Source organism: Mobula birostris, chromosome 14, assembly GCF_030028105.1.
Source record: "Mobula birostris isolate sMobBir1 chromosome 14, sMobBir1.hap1, whole genome shotgun sequence".
Classification (NCBI taxonomy): Eukaryota; Metazoa; Chordata; class Chondrichthyes; order Myliobatiformes; family Myliobatidae; genus Mobula; species Mobula birostris.
Genome location: NC_092383.1, coordinates 97,119,108 through 97,139,755, shown reverse-complemented (window position 1 = coordinate 97,139,755; position 20,648 = coordinate 97,119,108). Strand labels below are relative to the sequence as shown.

Below are 20,648 nucleotides of genomic sequence, written 5' to 3'. Positions count from 1 at the left end.
TAGGAGGCTCCTGGATAGGTACATGGAGCTCAGAAAAATAGAGGGCTATGGGTAACCCTAGATAATTTCTGAAGTGGGGATATGTTTGGCACAGCATTGTGGGCTGAAGGGCCTGTATTGTGTTGTAGGTTTTCTATGTTTCAATGGTTCTATGAAAAATTTACAAACCTCCATGTCTATTCTGCTGCCCTATTGTAGATCTCCATCAGGGTCTTTGGATCTCTCCTACATCCATATCTAAAATCATTAATGTACGTTCAAAATTCAAAGTAAATTTATTATCAATGTACATGTATGTCACTGTATACAAACATGAGGTCAATTCTCTTGAGGACACACTCAGTAAATCTAAGAAACACAATTGAATCAATGAAACATCGCATCCAACGCACCCAAATAGTGTCCAGCAACAACCCCTATGGGTCGAAACTGGCCATAGGCTTCCAATCACAAAAGCAACAGCCCACTATCACTCTCTGCCTCCTATTACCAAGCTCACTTTGTAATTAATGTACCAACTTGCCTTGGATCCCAGCAGTTTAAACTTTTGGACATGCCTTCTATATCCTAGTGAGGTGTAGAGAGCTCGAATGGTCATGTGGCAGTATGAGATCACTGGACCAGACCCTGTACAACATGGTCACTCCCCATCTATGCTGTATTCCTGCATCATTTATATTAAATCCCTGTCTCTCGTTCTCCTCACTTTCCAACAACTCCCTCTCCCTTAAACCCGAGACATATCCATATACTGGGAATCTTGGTCAACACACACTCCATGCTGGAGGAACTCAGCAGTTCAGGCAGCAGGCAGCTGAATCGTTGACTATTATTCTCCTGCAGAGATGCTGTCTGATGTGCTGAGTTCTTCCAGCACTTTGTGTCTGTGTGTTGTTGCTCCCTGAACCTTTCCATTTTTCTCCCTCCCTTAATTCCCTGTTCTCCGCTGAGTCCCACCTCATAAACATTCCTCATAAATCCAATACCACCCTGAAATCTTCTCCCCTCTGCCCTCTTCCTTCCCTTCCTGATTTCTGGCTGAAGGTTGACAGAGTCTCTTGGATCCCCATCTTTCCCCAGTGATAATTCCGAACCCTCGGGTCGAACCAGTGTTTCAGAACTATTCATTCAAAATGGGAGAGTCGTGAGCATTCAGTAACTGGGCACAGGCTCACGTTATTCATTTAATTATTGACTACTGTTTGAGTAGGATTAATCAAGGTGATACTCTACAGGGGAACGTTCTGACAAAATCTCTTCCACCAGACAAAACTCGAGACCATAATTGAACTAACATTCAACACTTACAAAGCACAGCAGCAAACAGCAGCCATGCTGTTGTCCCATAGATCTCACCCCTCACCACAACAGTGGGACACAGAGGAAACCTGCATCTCCAAGCCACCGTCCCACATGCAGATCTCCCAGAGAGTCCGTACCCTCCTTGTGCCAGTGCCGAGGGAGGGACGATCCATCCTAGGCTACAGGATACTGTCTGGGGGTTCTGTCCTCAGCCCGTCCATGGGGGGTCTGGCATGGTGCATCACTGCAGCATACTCAGTGGGATTAGTCTCGGCAATGACCTTCGGACCAGCAAACTACAAAAGAAACAGAACCTGTCAGCTCTGGGTGATTAAGGGAAACAGGGACAAGACACACTGTGTCAGGAACTCTTGGAGACTGGGAAACACAGACAGGGAAATAGAGTCCAGGACCCAGTCAGGGAGATAGAGACCAGAACACAGAGACAGGACCTGGAGACAGCACACAGAAACAAGGAGATACAGACTGGGAGCCAGAGACAGGACATCGAGATAGGGAGATACAGTCTAGGTCCCTGGGCAGGGAGATACAGAGCACGACCAAGAGACAGAGAGATACAGACCAGGACCCTGGGACAGGGAGATACAGATGAGGACACAGAGGCAGGGAGATTTAGACGAGGACACAGAAGCAAGGAGATACAGACCAGGACCGGGAGACAAGACACAGAAACAGGGAGATATAGACCAGGACCTAGTGACAGGACATGGAGACTGGAGACAGAGATAAGGACTCTGGAGAGGGGAGACATTGAGACTGGGCACATCGACACGTGACACATGGACACAAAAGACCTGGACATGCAAAGCGACACACAATGATGGAAACTCAGATCACCCAGTCAGCACCAATCAACTGACAAACAATCATACTGACCCAGCATCAACACGGTCTCACTCTCAGTGCATTCGGAATGAACTCACTAACTGCCCATTGACACAAATATTAACACCACGACTGATCATCAGAAATGCACATACTACTGGGCATAACCTCATGTACAGCGACAGGGTAACCCAGTGACTGGGAGTGTGGGGACAGGGTACCCCAGTGACTGGGAGTGTGGGGACAGGGTAACCCAGTGACTGGGAGTGTGGCGACAGGGTACCCCAGTGACTGGGAGTGTGGGGACAGGGTAACCCAGTGACTGGGAGTGTGGGGACAGGGTACCCCAGTGACTGGGAGTGTGGGGACAGGGTACCCCAGTGACTGGGAGAATGAGGGATTGTGTATCCCGGTGACTGGGTGTGTGAGACAGGGATCCATAGCGACTGCGTGTGGGGCAGTGTACCCCAGTGACTGGGTGTGTGGGACAGTGTACGCAGTAATTGGGTGTGTGGGGACAGTGTACCCCAGTAACCGGGTGTGTGGGGACGGTGTACCCCAGTGACTGGGTGTGTGGGAACAGTGTACCCAGTAACAGTGTGTATGTGGAGTGTACAATTGCTGTTCGATCTGTCTGACCAGGCCTGGAGATCACTGAGGCAAAGTTTCAATTGACTCCTCAGTGGTACGTGGGATCTTGCTGTGCCCCCGTGTGTGCGCTGCTGAGTTCCGCAGTGGTGGTTGGAACGATCTCTGGTGACGGGGACCTGTGGTTGATCGTGGGATTCTGCAGATTACATGTAGGCCTTATGTTCAGTCTGCCCCAAGGAGGGTGAGTGACCCACAGTGGCCTCTTTCCAGGGGTAACATGTCTGTCATTACCCTGTCATTCCCCTTGGGGGGCTGCCAGACACTGCGATTCTTCTGCATCCTCTGAAGATTTGTGTAAATGATGCCCGTCTCCGCTTGGTCTGTGGGACAGAAAGGAGAGGTGACAGGGTCTGTACTAAAACCATTCCCCACTTTATCTAACCCCTCTCTCCCACCCCTGTTGTCACCCCCCTGCCCACCCCCTCTCTCTCCCTCCCCAAATACTAGACTCAACGACACAGTCTCTGAAGTTACTTCCCTTCCCTCAGATCTTCTCCTCCGTGTGACCATGAGGACCACAGTGAGAGCAAAGATCAGGAGGGTCCCCATCTCGAACAATCTGATCACCAGGGTCACTGCATCTCCTGCTGCTGTTGTGTTAGGTGCTATAATGCAGAGGAGAAAATATTTCCCAATGAGTAAACAGTCTCCTCAAGCTCAGCCTCCACCTCCCTGACCACTCGATGCCTCAGCTATCCGAAATAATCCTTCCCTCCAATCGAATCACTCCCTCCCTCCAGCAACAGTGCACAGTTGATTCAGTGTGGACCTTCTGCAAAATGTACTGCAGTTCCTCACCCAGTCTGTGCTGACAAATATGAGCAGAGGCCTGAGTATAAAATACAAAAAATGAAGGTTGCCGATAAAGTAAATGGTTCTCTACAGTATTCTCTCAAACAGTGTCAGAGTGCTGAATAGATACAAACTGAAGCTCCTCTGTGCTGCCCCATCTCACACTCCTGGGACGGGGAGATAACTAAATCCCAACTTCATCCTCCGACACTCACGATGTGTGTCCAGATTACAGACGTCCCCCAGCCGGACCTGTGCGGTGTCCTCACTGATGGGGTTGCTGGCCTCACACCTGTACACAACATCCTCCACCTCTGCTGTGCAATCAACCTGCATCGTCTTTCTGTCTTTCCAGATGTGATGGCTGCTGTTGTCTCCTGTAACTTCTCCTCTCCACCAACTGAATCTGGTGGGGTTGCCAGAGGTCATGGAGCAGTCAGGGTGAGGTTACAAGTCCCAGTGATGTTCTGAACTGTGATGTTTGCTCCTGACACGGGCTCTGAGGGTGTGAGGGAGAGATGAAAGATGAATAAAGGAGATCCTTGTGGACACCTCGATCCCCAACTCCCCCATCCCATCCCCAACACTCCAGAGTGAACTTCAAGCCAATCCCACCTCATTTTTACCCAACGGTTTAACCCTTCCCTCACCAGTCACTTGCTGCTGGAGGATGTTCCCACGTGCACTACCCACACTCATCTACAAACTCTCCTCCATGTCCTGTTTATAGCTCTCTATTCCAGGAATTCTCTCCATTTCCATGTCGTTAGTTAATCCTGTGTGTGGTCCCAGCATCCCTTCGAAACCTGAGTGAGCCCCAGCCCTGACCTGCCCTGAATCTGATCCAATACAAGACACAGCCCAGTCTATTCTGTCAGTCTCTCCATCTCCACTCTGCCTGCCCAGATTATGATGAAGGCTTGAGTCTGTGTCATTTCTTTCATCTCTGTTCCCATAACCTCTCCGACCGAAAACAAACATTAGGTTCCTCTGACCGTTTCCTTCTACCCCACTCGCCTCCCCATTCAGTGCTTCAACATCTATGCTTCCTGGCCTTTCAATGAGACTCCATTGAACCATAGAGCATTGCAGTGTCAAAACAAACCCTTCAGTCCATCTAGCCCATTCCTAGTCCCATTGATACACATCTGGACATCACCTTCCACATCCCTCCCAGTATTTATCCAAATTTCTGTTAGGCATTGAAAACAAACCTGGTTCCAACCCTTCAACCTCCACCTTGTTCCACCATCTGAGTGAAGAAATTCCCCCACCTTCCCATATAACTCTGGTCCTCAAGTCCTGATACTCTGCACTCTTTCAATCTTATTGATACTTTTCCTGTATGTAGGTGACCAGAATTGCACAAATACTCCAAATTAGGCCTCTCCAAGGTCTTGCACAATTTCAACATAACATCCCAACTCCTATACTCAATACATTGATTTATGAAGGCCAATGTGCCAAAAGCTTTTTTGTAATGACCCTATCTGCCTGTGACACCATTTTCAAGAAATTATGGTTTTCCATTCCCAGATCTCTCTATTCTACTACACTCTTCAGTGCCTGACTGCTCCTCATTTAAGTCCCACCCTGGTTTAGTTCCCAAAGGTTAAGGCTTCGTACTCGTCTGCATTAAATTCCATTTGCCAATTGTGAGTCAGAAGTTCGAGTTGCTGTCACTTTGATTCTCCATCCTGCTCCCACTCTGACACACACTGATTCTGATTTCTGACGTTGCTCCAGTGGAGGTCATTGAATGGACGAGGGCCCGTCTCCAGCTGGATCTGATGCAGTACATGGGGCTCTCTCTCCTTTTATAGAGCTGATGTTCAGAACAGTTTAACCAGCTGAAGGGGTTTCTTTGACGACTGTCTGATTCTGTCAGTACTTCCAGTTGAACTGTCTTTTTGTGTGTTTCCCCCTAGCCGTCAGTCTGTGGTTTTGTATTTCCATGTGCTCTTGTTTGTTTTCATGCCCCATGTGTTCCTGTCCCCGCTCCTGCTCTACCTGGCCCCGGTATTACTGAGTACTCCGTCTCTCACCTGTTTCTCATTATTACCTGTATTGCTGCCCCCTGTGTCTCATTGTGCTAACCTATCATCTGCCTCTCTGTTTATTGCTCAGTGTATTTCAGTCCTGTGTTTTCACCTGTTTGTTGCCAGATTGTGCCAGTGAATTTTCCTGAGCCTTTCCAGCATTTGTATCTGTACTCTGTCTGTCTGAATATCAACTCTGCCTGTTTGCTGATTCTGGTTTTTGGATTTCTCTGGAACTTTTGATCAATGCATGAACTTTGACACTGACCTTGTTTGCACCTTGGGATTTGTAACTCAATAATATCACTGTGTGCACAGTACTGGGTCTGTGATTGGATCCCTGCTCCAGTGTCTCGACAGTACAATCTGGTCAGAATGGAACCGACAGACCCTGGTTGTCTGAGAGCTGCCCTGGAACAACTGGGAGTGATGCTGGTGAGACCCCAGAACCAGCTGGAGTCGGTGTTCAGGGCAGTGGAGTCGGTTTCTGCTGATGTAGCCCCTCTTGTGGCCCAGACTCAGTCACTCCAGCTGCCCCAGAGCGTCCATCAACATTCTGTCACTGTATCTTCCACCCCACCCTCTGTGTCCCCGCGTGCTCCTCCTGTCCAAAAGCCCTGTCTGCCTCCTCCAGAAAGGTTCTCAGGTGAGCCCGGTACCTGTCGCTCTTTACTTTCCCAGTGCACCCACGTTTTTGAATTACAACCAACAACATTTCTGACTGATCGAGCCAAGGTAGCCTACATCATCACCCAACTGTCTGGTCGGGCAAGAGAATAGGGAACAGCTGTCTGGGAGGCAGGCTCCCCTTTCTGCTATAGTTTTCAGTTATTTTCTGAGGAGATGAGAGAAGTGTTTGATTACTCCAAATATGGGAGAGACGCTGCCCATGAAATGCTGCACATGCATCAGGGGTGCAGATCTGTGTCAGATTACGCCATAGAGTTCCACCTCCAGTGGCTGGAGCTCGGAGGCACAGTATGACACCTTCCTGAACGGCCTCTCCGAAGACATCAAAGATGAGCTGGTCACCCAGGAGCTTCCTGCCACCTTTGAAGCCCTGGCGAATCTGGCCATCCGTATTGATGTTCGCTTTCAGCAGCGCCGCAGAGCGAGGGGTTCCAAGCTCCTCGTCAGTCTACGTTGCCCTGCTGTTTGACCTCATCTACAATTCCCGTTCCAGAGCCCGAGGCTCTGCACGTTGACTGTACCCGCCTGAGGCCGACTGAAAGACAAAGGAAAATCAGCACCCGTTCCTGTCTGTACTGTGACCCAGCAGGACATTTCATCTCCACCTGTCCAGTAAAAGCCAAGTGCTCACCAGTAGGACGAGGAGTATTGGTGAACGTGACCCCTGTCTGGCCCTCCTTGATGCCACTCACTCTCATACCTGCTTCTCTGGAGTGGGACGCCCAACAGCGAGCAGTCTCCATCCTGGTCAATTCTGGTGTGGAGGGGTGTTTTATTGATTCTGGGTTGGCTGCCCATTGGGGATTATCCACATCTGCTCTCCAGTCACCATTGATGGACAATGCCTTGAAAGGTCAGAGACCGGTTGACATCACCCATGTCACGGCCCCAGTGAGTCTCAGTTTATCCGGAAATGATCATGAACAGTTAACCCTTTATGTTATTGACTCCTCAAACTCCTATTGTCCTGGACATCCCTGGTTAGTTAAACACAACCCCCACATTGACTGGGTCAGTCATAAGTTTGTAGGCTGGAGCCCATTCTGTCACTCCCACTGTCTCCGCCATGCTCAGATCCCCTTGTCTCCAAGCCCAGATTCCCCTCGAGGAATTCCGGACCTTAGTGCCATCCCTCCTCAAGGCTGTGTTCAGCAAGTCCCGGGCACTTCCCTGCCGCCTCATCGTCCATATGATTGTGCCACTGACCCCTTGCCTGACACATCTTCCCCAAGGGGAGCCTGTATTCCCTGTCTGTACCTGAAACAGAAGCCATGAATAAGTACATTCAACAGTCCCTGGCTGCAGGCATCATCCAGCCGTCTTCCTCCCCTGCTGGTGCCGGTTTGCTCTTTCTTGAAAAGAAGGACGGCTCCTTGCGTCCATGCATTGATTACCGGGGACTGAATGAAGTCACTGTTAAGAACCGTTTCCCTCTTCCACTCATGACCTCGGTGTTTGAACTACTGCAAGGAGACTCAGTTTTCACCAAGCTTGATCTCCGTAACGCCGACCATCTTGTCCCCATGCACAAAGTGGACAAGTGGAAGAGAGCCTTCAACACTACCTCAGGCCATTACGAGTATCTGGTTATGCCATTCGGTCTCACCAATGCCCTGGCCGTCTTCCAAGCCCTGGTAAATGACGTTCTCAGGGACGTGCTGAACCAATTTGTTTTTGTGTATCTCGACAACATTTTGATTTATTTTCTAAGACCCTTGCTGAGCACACAGGTCACATCTGCAGTGTTTTCCAGCCCCTTCTGGAGAATCGATCTTTGTGAAGGCTGAGAAATGTGAGTTTCATCGCAATACCGTCTCCTTCCTGGGGTATGTAATTCCAGGCGGTTCCATTCAGATGGACCAACAGAATATCAAGGCGGTGGTCGAATGGAACCAACCTTTGACTTGTCAGGAGTTGCAACATTTTTTGGGTTTCACTAACTTCTATCGCCACTTCATCAGAAATTACAGTACAATGGCTGTACCCCTCACTGCCCATGCATCATTGCCTGTCAGAGTACCTGATCCCCTGCTACTGAAAAAGCATTCTCTGACCTGAATGAATGTTTCTCCTCTGCCCCCATCCTGATTCAACCCGACACCGACCGGCAGTTCATTCTGGAGGTGGACACATCTGACATTGGTGTAGGAGTTGTTCTCTCTCAGCGTTCGGCCAAGGATGAGAAGGTACACCTCTGCACATTCTTCTCTCACCGCCTCACTCCCACGGAGCGGAATTACGATGTCGGAAACCGGGAATTGCTGGCTGTGAAGCTCGCTCTGGAGGAGTGGAGGCATTGGCTGGAGGGAGCCAAGGTGCCATTCTAAGTCTGGACTGATCACAAGAATCTGGAATATATCTGTACCACCAAGCATCTTAACTCCCGTCAAACTTGTTGCTCCCAGTTTTTCTCAAGATTCAATTTTACTCTGTCCTTCTGCCCCGATTCCAAGGATGGAAAACCTGATTCCCTCTCCTGAAGATTCCCCTCCACTAAGACCCGTGAGGTACCTGATGTCATCCTCCCTGCTCACTGTCTCATGGGTGCAGTGCAAAGGGACATTGAATCCATTGTGTAAGCTGCTCAACAGATCAAGGCAGCCCCTAGTCAATGCCCCACTAATCGTGTTGATGTTCCCAGCTCTGTCCGCTCACAGGTATTGCAGTGGGGTCATTGTTCCCAGTTATCCTGTCACCCTGGAACCAAGTGTACTCAGGCCTTCATCGGTGGTTTGTATGGATTCCACCCACAGACCAACGGCCAGACCGAGTGGGCAAACCAACAGCTGGAGACTGTATTGCGGTGCCTGGCCTCCCAGAACCCCTCCACGTGGAGTCAGCAGCTACCCTGGGACGAGTACGCCATAAACTCTCATCCGTCCTCTTCCACTGGTCTGTCCCCCTTCGAGTGCTGCCTTTGTTACCAACCTCCACTGTTTCCTGCCCAGGAGGAGGAGGTTGGCGTTCCATCTGCTGAGGCATTCATCCGCTGTTATCAGTGAACATGGAGGCACACTCACTCTGCCCTTCTCCGTGCCTCTGCTAGGATCAAGCATCAAGCTGACTGCCATCGCTGCAAGGCCGCACGTTACCAGGATGGACTGTGTGTGTGGCTTTCAACCCGAGACCTGCCCCTCAAGGTAAATTCCTGCAAGCTCACCCCTCACTTCAATGGCCCCTTTCCCATTGCTGAAGTCATCAGCCCTGCCGCCGTCCGTCTCAAACTCCCCTCCACTCTCCACTGCATTCATCCCACCTTCCATGTGTCCCACATCCAGCCTTTCATGAGCCACCCCCTGTGTTCTGACCCTAAAACACCCCTCCCCAGCAGCTCATCGATGGGTCAGAGGCCTTCACGGTGCATCGACAGCTGGATGTTCGTCGCAGGCCTCCAGTACTTGTGGACTGGGAGGGCTACAGTCCTGAGGAGAGGTGCTGGGTTCCCACCCATAACATCCTGGACCTCTCTCTCCTCAGGGACTTTTGACGTCAGCACCCAGCTCTACCTGTCGTGATGCCAGGAGGTGTCCGTAGAGGTGAGGGTACTCCCAGTACCGCCAATTGAACTGTCTTTTTGTGTGTCCTTTCACCCTTACCCCATGACCTCTAATTCTACTCTGACCCAACCTCAGAGGAAAAAGCCTGCTTGCAATTATATTATCAATATCCCTCAATTTTGTAAACGTCAATCCCTTTCTTCCTCTACTCGATCCCAGAGGAGGTCTCTGTCTCCAACCCATGTTCATGATTTTCTGTATTCTGTTTTCTATTTCTCATCTTCTGATGTTCTCCTCCTTCAAATGGTGAACATTAACACTGGGATGGAGGATGTTGTAAGGTGAAGTCACCGGAGAGACACCAAAGCTGTTGGATATAGAAATGTGTGATTCACCAAAAACAGGCATCATATTGAGACAATCTTGGAAGAAACAGCCTCTTGACCCAATGTTACATAATACTGTGACATGCTAAAGGTCAAAGGTAAATGCAGGATAATTGTACCGGTACAATGTACCAACAATGCTTCCTTGGTCCTCCATATATTTTTCACCTACCTTGTCGTTCACACCCACACTCCAGACACACAAAATGAATGTTCATCAGAATTGTCAGGTTTGCAATCAACTCCAGTCCACAGCTACAGGAAAACTAGTGTTCAGAGCTGCATTTTAAATTCAATCTACAATCCATCTTCATGTCTGAAGATGGGCTGTGGTGAGATTAATATTTGTATATTCCTTAACTACACAATGCACCCTAACAAAGCAGAGAGGGTTTCCCAGACAGATGCTGCTGAGTGAGATTATTGTGAATGTGATATTACTGTTAGAGTGAGTCAGGAACCATATTGTTGTGTGTGAGTGTGCTGTTGTGTCCGTGTACTGTCACTCACTGGGACACTATATTCAGTGTAATGAATATGCAGGGTCTCACTCAGCACAGCACAGCATGAAGGCTGAGGAATAAACACCTTGCTGAGCTCAGACCTCAGTCTGGACAATTAACAAGTAGTAGTCTGGGAAAGAGACTGGATAACTGGGATCCCCGAACATGACAGACCAGGCCTTTGACTGGAGATACAGTGTGTAACTGTGACCCACAAATACAGACTGTTCAGGCCATTCACACCAGGTCCATTCTCCATGTGTGCTGAGCTGCCTTCGTCTCAGATACATGAGATTCCCCAATGTCGGTTCGATCCCTTCCAGCTCCTGTCTCAGTCTTGGTGGATGTGGCGTGTGTGTCCTCCAAGCTCACACTGACTCAACCTCACTACACTGGGACCGTGAGCCCAGCTCTGGACACGGGTAGTCAGTGGGGTTCAGTAAACAGGGAAACACATAGGATCTGCCCTCACCCATCCATTAGGGGTGTTTCAGGGACCGGTCTCACTCACCGTACACCTCCAGTCGCACTGTTGTTTTATTTTCAGCTCCTGATCCTGCTGCAGTAAAAATAAGCTCATAATCACCAGAGTCCTCTCTCCGTAGGTCATAGATTTCCAGACTAACGTTCCCAGGATGAAAGGTTATCCTGTTCTTGTACTGCTCATTACTGAAGTAGCTGATGTTCTCATTCGTGTACTTCACAATCTTGATTCTGGGCGATACCCGAAACCAATGAACCTCATCGTCCGGTCTGACTGGGATCCCAGAAGGTAAGGAGACTGACTGTCCCTGAGTTCCGGTCACAGTGGTAGGGGGAGACCCAGTCCCAGCTGAGGAGAGAAGACAAGACAATCCGTAGGTGAGGTCAGTGATAGGAAGAGGAATCAGACCTGGGAAAGCCAAAGAGGAAGCCAAGCGGCCCATCATGTTGTTCCCAGCCCCGTGAGACAGACAGCACAAAGTCAGTGTTGTTTCATGCAGAGACCCTTCATCAGGACTCTAGACTCTCTGTACCCGGCTCTCAGAAATGAAGTTGTAGCCTGCAGCTGGATATCAATGGTCAGGTGGGGAGGTGGGGAGGTGGGGGGGTGGGGGTGGGGTCACAGATATTTTCTAGTGTCACAAACCCTGTGATGGGAATAAGGAGCCAACAGAGATGGAAAACACTTTGGCATCCAGTATTGCTATAAACTAATAATATTTATTAGTAACTATGCAATACAGTGATATAAATGTAAATAAATCAATCAGGTTAGCAATGGTTATATGTATAAGTAAGTACAGTATCAGTAAGTGTAGAAATATATGTATGATAAGCCAAGCTTCTTTAGGTCTAGGGGTAAGAAGATACAGTCTTATGATGATGAGTAAAGTTCAGTTCAGTTCGTGGTATTCAGTTGAGTAGTGATGGAGAGAGAGAGGGAGAGATTTGAATCTTCAGGTGAGCTGACGCCGTCGATCTTCTCGTTGTTGGATCTCCACATCCTTCCTATAGTGAGGTGACCAGAACTGGACAAAGTAGTCCAAGTGTGGCCTAACCAGAGTTTTATAGAGCTGCATCATTACATCGCGACTCTTAAACTCTATCCTTGACTTATGAAAGCTAACACCCCATAAGCTTTCTTGACTACCCTATCCACCTGTGAGGCAACTTTCAGGGATCTGTGGACATGTACCCCGAGATCCCTCTGCTCCTCCACACTACCAAGTATCCTGCCATTTACTTTGTACTCTGCCTTGGAGTTTGTCCTTCCAAAGTGTACCACCTCACACTTCTCCGGGTTGAACTCCATCTGTCACTTCTCAGCCCACTTCTGCATCCTATCAATGTCTCTCTGCAATCGTTGACAATCCTCTACACTATCTACAGCACCACCAACCTTTGTGTCATCTGCAAACTTGCCAACCCACCCTTCTACACCGACATCCTGGTCGTTAATAAAAATCACGAAAAGTAGAGGTCCCAGAACAGATCCTTGTGGGACACCACTAGTCACAATCCTCCAATCTGAATGTACTCCCTCCACCACCACCCTCTGCCTTCTGCAGGCAAGCCAATTCTGAATCCACCTGGCCAAACTTCCCTGGATCTCATGCCTTCTAACTTTCTGAATAAGCCTACCATGTGGAACCTTGTCAAATGCCTTACTAAAATCCATATAGATCACATCCACTGCACTACCTTCATCTATATGCCTGGTCACCTCCTCAAAGAACTCTATCAGGCTTGTTAGACACAATCTGCCCTTCACAAAGCCATGCTGACTGTCCCTGATCAGGCCATGATTCTCTAAATGCCTATAGATCCTATCTCTAAGAGTCTTTTCCAACAGCTTTCCCACCACAGACGTAAGGCTTACCGGTCTATAATTACCCAGACTATCCCTACTACCTTTTTTGAACAAGGGAACAACATTCGCCTCCCTCCAATCCTCCGGTACCATTCCCGTGGACAATGAGGACATAAAGATCCTAGCCAGAGGCTCAGCAATCTCTTCTCTCGCCTCATGGAGCAGCCTGGGGAATATTCCGTCAGGCCCCGGGGACTTATCTATCCTAATGTATTTTAACAACTCCAACACCTCCTCTCTCTTAATATCAACATGCTCCAGAACATCAACCTCACTCATATTGTCCTCACCATCATCAATTTCCCTCTCATTGGTGAATACCGAAGAGAAGTATTCATTGAGGACCTCGCTCACTTCCACAGCCTCCAGGCACATCTTCCCACCTTTATCTCTAATCGGTCCTACCTTCACTCCTGTCATCCTTTTTTCCTTCACATAATTGAAAAATGCCTTGGGGTTTTCCTTTACCCTAGTCACCAAGGCCTTCTCATGCCCCCTTCTTGCTCTTCTCAGCCCCTTCTTAAGCTCCTTTCTTGCTTCTCTATATTCCTCAATAGACCCATCTGATCCTTGCTTCCTAAACCTCATGTATGCTGCCTTCTTCCACCTGACTAGATTTTCCACCTCACTTGTCACCCATGGTTCCTTCACCCTACCATTCTTTATCTTCCTCACCGGGACAAATTTATCCTTACATCCCGCAAAAGATCTCTAAACATCGACCACATGTCCATAGTACATTTCCCTGCAAAAACATCATCCCAATTCACACCCGCAAGTTCTAGCCTTATAGCCTCATAATTTGCCTTTCCCCAGTTAAAAATTTTCCTGTCCTCTTTGATTCTATCCTTTTCCATGATAATTATGAAGGCCAGGGAGCGGTGGTCACTGTCCCCCAGATGCTCACCCACTGAGAGATCTGTGACCTGACCTGGTTCATTACCTAGTACTAGATCTAGTATGGCATTCCTCCTGGTCAGCCTGTCGACATACTGTGACAGGAATCCATCCTGGACACACTTAACAAATTCTGCCCCATCTAAACCCTTGGAACTAATCAGGTGCCAATCAATATTAGGGAAGTTAAAGTCACCCATGATAACAACCCTGTTATTCTTGCACCTTTCCAAAATCTGCCTCCCAATCTGCTCCTCTGTATCTCTGCTGCTACCAGGGGGCCTATAGAATACCCCCAGTAGAGCAACTGCTCCCTTCCTGTTCCTGACTTCCACCCATATTGACTCAAAAGAGGATCCTGCTACATTACCCACCCTTTCTGTAGCTGTAATAGTATCCCTGACCAATAATGCCACCCCTTCTCCCCTTTTTCCTCCCTCTCTATCCCTTTTAAAGCACTGAAATCCAGGAATATTGAGAATCCATTCCTGCCCTGGTGCCAGCCAAGTCTATGTAATGGCCACTACATCATAATTCCATGTATGTATCCAAGCTGTCAGTTCCTCACCTTTGTTCCTGATGCTTCTTGCATTGAGGTAAACACATTTCAGCCCTTCTACCTTACTGTCTTTACACCGTTTATTTTGCTTCTCTTTCCTCAAAGCCTCTCTGTATGTTAGATCTGGCTTTACTCCATGCACTTCTTTCACTGCTCTATCACTCTGGGTCCCATCCCCCTCACAAATTAGTTTAAACCCTCCCGAACCATGCTAGCAAACCTACCTGCAAGGATATTGCTCCCCCTCGAGTTCAGGTGCAACCCATCCAATCTGTGCAGGCCCCACCTTCCCCAGAAGAGATCCCAATGATCTAAAAATCAAAAACCCTGCTCCCTGCACCAACTCCTCAGCCACACATTCAACTGCCATCTCCTCCAATTCTTACCATCTCTGTCACGTAGCACTGGCAGCAATCCTGAGAACGTCACCCTTGAGGTCCTGTTCTTCAGCCTTCTGCCTAGTTCCCGAAACTCACACTTCAGGACCTCATCCCTCTTCCTGCCTATGTCGTTGGTCCCAACATGTATCACGACTTCTGGTTGCTTTCCCTCTCGCACCAGAATGTCGTGCACCCGGTCAGAGACATCCCGGACCCTGGCACCCGGGAGGCAACAAACCATGCGGGTGTCCTTCTCATGTCCACAAAATCTCCTGTCTGCTCCCCTGACTATAGAGTCTCCAATGACGACAGCTCTCCTCTTCTCTGTCCCACCCTTCTACTCCACAGGGTCAGACTCAGTGCCGGAGGCCCTGCCACCGTGGCTCACACCTGGTCGGTCATCCCCACCAACAGTATCCAGGATGGTATACTTATTATTCAGAGGAATGGCTACAGGGGTGCTCTGCTCTACCTGTCTGCTCACCTTCGCTTTCCCCCCTCTGACTGTCACCCAACGACCTGCTTCCGACAGCCTAGGTGTGACTACCTCCCTGTAGCTCTCATCTATGGCTGCCTCATTCTCCCTTATGAGTCGAAGGTCATCCAGCTGCTGCTCCAGATTCCTTACACGGTCTTCCAGATCGCCCAGCCGTATGCACTTCTGGCAGATGTGAATCTGCGGGAGAGGGGCGTTCCCCCAAGACTGCCACATCTCACATGAGAGGCACATCACTGTCTCAGGAGACATTGTAAAAACTAACTGCGAGCTAGCTTGTCCTCGGCCTCTTCTCGTCGAAGCCTCTCGAGTCAAAGCCTCAAAGCTCCACTCCTTCACTGGCCCACTCACGCTCTGGCCACTTTCCACTGGCCGCTTCGCTTGAGCTATCCCTCTATTTATCTGTTTGAGCCTTTCCAAATGTTTGGTTACCTGACCTCGACTGCCCAATCAGCTGCTATAGAAAATGGCTTTGAAAAAATCAAGTGCTTTGAGCACAGGATGATAACACAGGATGGTTTCCAAATGTTCAAATGCTTCCTGGCAAAGGTCATTCCATACAAATCTTTCACATTTCCCCAGGAGTTTTGTTAGGGAGAGAGCAATGTCAGCAAAGTTCTTACAACACTTACAGTAATACCCAACCATTCCTAAAATCCTTCTCAAAGTTTTCTTGCCAGTCAGAACAGGAACCTCAGCAATAGCTTGAACATTGGCCTGTACAGAAGCCAGCTGGCCTTGGCCCACCACATAACCCAGATATGTAACTGTGTCATAGCCAAACTCACTTTTAGCGAGGTTCACAGTAAGATTGGCCTTGGAAAGTCTGTCAAACAGTTTTTCTACCACTGCAATATGCTCTTCCCATGTGACATTCCAGACCACCAAATCTTTGATATAAACCCCTGTGCTCTCTAACTCTCCAATCACAGAATTGATCATTCTTTGAAATGTCCCAGCTGCACTTTTCATCTCGAAGTGTAAGACATTGTACTCATACAGTCTAGACGGTGTCACAAATACTGATATCTCTTTAGCCCTCTCTGTTAAAGGAACACCCCAGCATCCTTTTAACAGGTCTATCTTAATAAGGTATTTAGCCTTCCTCACTCTATCAATACAATCATCCATTCTCTTTTTTTGTTCTTTCTTGTTTCTAATTCCTTGTTCAACACTTCAGACTTTAACTGAGCTTTAACACAAGGTTCAGAACCCTGTGAACTCACAGGTACTTCCACAACCTGAACACAGTCAATCGGAACAGCTGCCTCTTCTGGGCTGTCATCACTTGTCCCAGTTTCAAATTCAAGCTCACCCCGAGCCTCACAGCTATTCTCTGGCAAACTCTTTTCTGGAATAAACTCAACCTCGTGGGTTAAAACAATTTTGTCTGTTTTCTTATCAAACCCCTGCAAGGTAGCGGCGTCCTCTGCATCTGGGTATCCTTACCTCATCAGGAACACAACTTTTCAATTCATCACACAAAACAAGCCCTTCCAAGCTGTAAAAATCATCAGCGTCCGACACTAAACCTCTTTGCTGCCACCTCTCCCTTTTAAACTGTCTCTGTCTTCCTGCCACATGATCTTCACATTGGCATTTCTCCCTTTCGAGCTGTCTCTGTCTTCCTGCCTCTTCTCTGTGTCTTGCTGCCTCTCTAGCTTCTTTCTTGAATTGTTTTAATTTCAATTCATGCTCCATTCTTAATTTTTCCAACTGAAGCTGAAGCTCATCCTCAGCAGATTCACCTTCCACGAACAACTCTAACGCCTCCTCATCAAACGTTCCCTTATCTATATAATGCTGGGCTATTATCATCTGCATCTGAGCTTTCCTCATTATAGTGGTCACCTTTAGTTTTAACTTTTGAGCAATTCCCAACCGCACAACCCTCATAGCATCATCCAACGCTTCTGGGGTTGGTTCCAACATAAACTCCACAACACTAACGTCTATTTCTGCTGTATTTCTACACAACCAAATCAAGAGGGATTTTCCCCCAATCAATTCAAACCAGCCTCTCGATCAATTTGTTCATATCCCAGACGAGCCCCCAATTTATGTCACGAACCCCGTGACAGGAATAAAGAACCAGCAGAGATGGAAAGCACTTTGGCATCAAGTATTGCTATAAACTAATAATATTTATTAGTGACTATGCAATACAGTAATATAAATGTAAATAGATCAAACAGATTAGCAATGATTACTTATATAAGTAAGTATCAGTAAGTGTGGAAATATATGTATGAAAAACCAAGCTTCTTTAAGTCTAGCGGTAAAAAAATACAGTCTTACGATGATGAGTAAGGTCAGTTCAGTTCATGATATTGAGTTGAGTTGTGATGGAGAGAGAGAGAGAGGGAGAGATTTGAATCTTCAGCTGAGCTGACGCCGTCGATCTTCTCGTTGTCCTTCGAAATCCTTTCAAAGTCACTGACTGTGACTTTAACAAAGGGGACTGGTTTTCTGTGGTGGAGCTATGCCCCAGGCCAGGGTGGACACATGGACAACTCCCCACCAGTCAACCCCTTTCCTCTTTTCACTGCAAGAGCGATGGATCGATCCGCCTGATCGATCCTCCAACACCCACTTTTTCTGCAGGCACAACAATGCTCATTCAGTGTCCAAACATGTGTCTGAGGTCTGTGTCATCTGACCTCCTATTTATCTTCTCGTGCTGAGCATCAATTGTCACTCAAATAACTCCTCCTTCCTCTCTCTGTGAAGAAATGCAAGCAGGCAAAAAGTCCCAGAAGAAGTATCAACAACCTACTAAAAATCATAACATCGAGTGTCCATTAAATAACACTGCCTTCGGTCACCATAGCAACTTACGAACTGCTTGGTGCTGTCTCCAACTCCAGCAGAAATCCAACAGTTAACCAGTTCTTTCTCGTTCCTTAAAGTGACAGTCCCACAGTTAGTCTTCGCCTCTCTCTCTCTTTTACAAACAAGATATCGGTGGTAAATAACTCTCTCTCTCTCTTTTCAAAAGCACAGTTCATAGGGGTACTTCAGGGTCCCGTCACACTTCCCTTCCTCAGGAGAAAAGCAATTGATGAAGACTATTTCTTTTGTCCAAATGTAAATTACAGAGTTTGAAACAATACAGGTAAAATCATCAGATAACTGAGCAAAAATGTGTTCAAATTCCAACTTAATATCTAGATAACTAATCAGCTATAATATTGTCAGTACCTTCTACATGTTTGATTTTTAAGTCACATTCCTGCAATATCAGACTCCAATTTTAAAATCTTCTATTCATATCCTTCATCTTAGTTAGAAACATCAACGGATTATAACCCGTGTAAACCACAAGTGGTCTCTGGGCAACAGAAAGATTTTGAGGTCTCTGGTCATAGGCCTCAAAATGTTGTAAAGCCAGAATAGGTGCTAGTAATTCCTTTTCAACAGTTGAAATTTTTTTTCTGGTGTACATTGAATTTCTTTCAGAAATAAGCTACTGGATGTTCAATGTCATTCACTCCTTCCTGTAACAGTACTGCCCCAGCAGTTTCATCACTAACGCCTGATGTTATAGAACATAGAACATAGAATAGTACAGCACAGTACAGGCCCTTCTGCCCACAATGTTGTGCCGACCCTCAAACCTTGCTTCCCATATAAGCCCCCACCATAGATTCCACCATATACCTGTCTAGTAGTCTCTTAAATTTCACTAGTGTATCTGCCTCCACCACTGACTCAGGCAGTGCATTCCTGCATTCCACGCACCAACCACTCTCTGAGTAAAAAACCTTCCTCTAATATCCCCCTTGAACTTCCCACCCCTTACCTTAAAGCCATGTCCTCTTGTATTGAGCAGTGGTGCCCTGGGGAAGAGGCGCTGGCTATCCACTCTATCTATTCCTCTTATTATCTTGTACACCTCTATCATGTCTCCTTTCATCCTCCTCCTCTCCAAAGAGTAAAGCCCTAGCTCCCTTAATCTGTGATCATAATGCATACTCTCTAAACGAGGCAGCATCCTGGTAAATCTCCTCTGTACCTTTCCAATGCTTCCACATCCTTCCTATAGTGAGGTGACCAGAACTGGACAAAGTAGTCCAAGTGTGGCCTAACCAGAGTTTTATAGAGCTGCATCATTACATCGCGACTCTTAAACTCTATCCTTGACTTATGAAAGCTAACACCCCATAAGCTTTCTTGACTACCCTATCCACCTGTGAGGCAACTTTCAGGGATCTGTGGACATGTACCCCGAGATCCCTCTGCTCCTCCACACTACCAAGTATCCTGCCATTTACTTTGTACTCTGCCTTGGAGTTTGTCCTTCCAAAGTGTACCACCTCACACTTCTCCGGGTTGAACTCCATCTGTCACTTCTCAGCCCACTTCTGCATCCTATCAATGTCTCTCTGCAATCGTTGACAATCCTCTACACTATCTACAGCACCACCAACCTTTGTGTCATCTGCAAACTTGCCAACCCACCCTTCTACACCGACATCCTGGTCGTTAATAAAAATCACGAAAAGTAGAGGTCCCAGAACAGATCCTTGTGGGACACCACTAGTCACAATCCTCCAATCTGAATGTACTCCCTCCACCACCACCCTCTGCCTTCTGCAGGCAAGCCAATTCTGAATCCACCTGGCCAAACTTCCCTGGATCTCATGCCTTCTAACTTTCTGAATAAGCCTACCATGTGGAACCTTGTCAAATGCCTTACTAAAATCCATATAGATCACATCCACTGCACTACCTTCATCTATATGCCTGGTCACCTCCTCAAAGAACTCTATCAGGCTTGTTAGACACAATCTGCCCTTCACAAAGCCATGCTGACTGTCCCTGATCAGGCCATGATTCTCTAAATGCCTATAGATCCTATCTCTAAGAGTCTTTTCCAACAGCTTTCCCACCACAGACGTAAGGCTTACCGGTCTATAATTACCCAGACTATCCCTACTACCTTTTTTGAACAAGGGAACAACATTCGCCTCCCTCCAATCCTCCGGTACCATTCCCGTGGACAATGAGGACATAAAGATCCTAGCCAGAGGCTCAGCAATCTCTTCTCTCGCCTCATGGAGCAGCCTGGGGAATATTCCGTCAGGCCCCGGGGACTTATCTATCCTAATGTATTTTAACAACTCCAACACCTCCTCTCTCTTAATATCAACATGCTCCAGAACATCAACCTCACTCATATTGTCCTCACCATCATCAATTTCCCTCTCATTGGTGAATACCGAAGAGAAGTATTCATTGAGGACCTCGCTCACTT

General features: G+C 47.6%; 1 pseudogene; it reads right to left on the bottom strand.

The window, feature by feature from the left end:
- Positions 1-1,481: 1,481 nt before the first annotated feature.
- The window catches only part of LOC140209420 (CD48 antigen-like), a 30,873-nt pseudogene continuing 11,706 nt past the window's right edge, over positions 1,482-20,648 (bottom strand).